This window comes from Apodemus sylvaticus, chromosome 7 (genome assembly GCF_947179515.1).
Source record: "Apodemus sylvaticus chromosome 7, mApoSyl1.1, whole genome shotgun sequence".
Lineage (NCBI taxonomy): Eukaryota > Metazoa > Chordata > Mammalia > Rodentia > Muridae > Apodemus > Apodemus sylvaticus.
Genome location: NC_067478.1, coordinates 114756407 through 114758313, shown reverse-complemented (window position 1 = coordinate 114758313; position 1907 = coordinate 114756407). Strand labels below are relative to the sequence as shown.

General features: G+C 36.3%; 1 pseudogene; it reads left to right on the top strand.

Moving 5' to 3' along the window:
• The first annotated feature begins 659 nt into the window (after positions 1 to 659).
• Positions 660 to 1640, top strand: LOC127689396 (olfactory receptor 7D4-like; annotated as a pseudogene).
• Positions 1641 to 1907: the final 267 nt, after the last annotated feature.

Sequence of the window (1907 nt, the reverse complement as noted above, 5' to 3'; positions counted from 1 at the left end):
AGAGTTGTCAAAGGTTTTGTACAGATGCCCTGATTGTAGTGGAAGTATTATAAAAATAGAAAGTTATTTGTTCTTACATTCATTGATTCATTAATTCAGCTGTCAAAACAGTGTGAAAATCTTCCTCTATGTCAAATATTCACCTGGTATTGGGACCTGATGGGAATGGGAATCAACCAGACAGCCAAGAAATGTATCACATACACAAAACAGGCAGGCATTAAGAAGATAATGGTGTCTAAGAGAAGAATGAGATTTCAAAATGAATGGATACAGAGAAGGTATGATCATATTCACAAATAAAAAACTTTCTAAATGATCAAAATTGACTGTAACCACTGAAAAATGTTGAGAAGTGAGATTGGGGACCAGAGTCCATCATAGAGAAAGGATTTACAGGACTTTTAGAACTGACAGCTGTGATCTAAATACTTCCAGATGTTATTGGGTCTTCAATTGGTATAAAAAATTTGTAGAGTTAGTAGTTCTAAGTAGAGTTAAGAGATAAAAGAAAAGTCTCCCAAAGGGAAGGTTAATATTAAGAGACAGTCTTTATAATGAACGATAATATGCATGATTCCTAATTTTTATAGTCAAAAAACATTTATGTACAATTATCCCAATACATAAAAGGACAGAGACATTAGAGACTGTGATATATGTTTCCCAATCTTTCTCTCCCATAGGTGTCTAGCTTATTTGTCAACAACATGAAATCACAAAACCAAACAAGTATTTTAGAATTTTTACTTCTGGGATTTTCCCAAGATCCCGGACATCAATCCATGCTATTTGCACTGTTTCTGTTCATGTTTGTGGTTGCTGTGCTTGGGAATCTGCTCATCATTCTGGCCGTCAGCATTGACTCTCACCTGCATACTCCCATGTACTTCTTCCTATCTAATCTGTCCTTTTCTGACATTTGTTTCATCTCTACGACTCTCCCTAAGATGTTGGTGAACATCCAAACACAGAGCAAGTCTATCACCTATGCAGAATGCATCACCCAGATGTATTTTTTCATGGTCTTTGGAGGCATGGATACATTTCTCCTCACTGTGATGGCTTATGACAGATTTGTGGCCATCTGCCACCCCCTTCACTATCCAGTCATTATGAATCCCCAACTAAGTGGCTTGCTCATTCTTGTGTCCTGGTTTATTAGCTTCTCATATTCTCTGATCCAGAGCCTGTTGATGCTGCGACTGTCCTTCTGTACCAATCAGATAATCAAACACTTTTACTGTGAACTTGCTCAGGCCCTCACAATAGCTTGCTCAGATACACAAATCAATCATATTCTTCTTTATATAGTAACATGTGTCCTTGGCTTTGTTCCTTTCTCAGGGATCCTTTATTCCTATTCCAAAATTGTTTCCTCTATTCTCAAAATCCCATCAACAAATGGAAGATATAAAGCATTTTCTACCTGTGGTTCTCATCTATCAGTAGTTTCTTTATTCTATGGGACAGGCCTTGGTGTTTACCTTAGTTCTGATGCTACTTCCTCTTCTTGGAAGGACATGGTGGCCTCAGTAATGTACACAGTGGTTACCCCCATGCTGAATCCTTTCATCTATAGCTTGAGGAACAAAGACATTAAGAAGGCTTTGCAAACACTTGGGAGAATACTTTTTTAAGTGGTGAGTTCAGTGGTTTTAGACTTCTGAAGTGATAGAAATAAAGTACTGAACTAAATAAATTCTTCCCCTTAATCAGGTAGAAATTTTATCCAGTTTGTTCTTCTATATTTGATTAAAATTATACTGTGAACATTTTTATGTGAAATGTCTATATTGCTTCCTTTTTTATTCACAGTTCTATATCTCCTTCACTCATTTTATATGACGTATTTCTTCACTTCAGTGCAATATTTACATTTCGGTAGGTGAATACAACTATCCAAA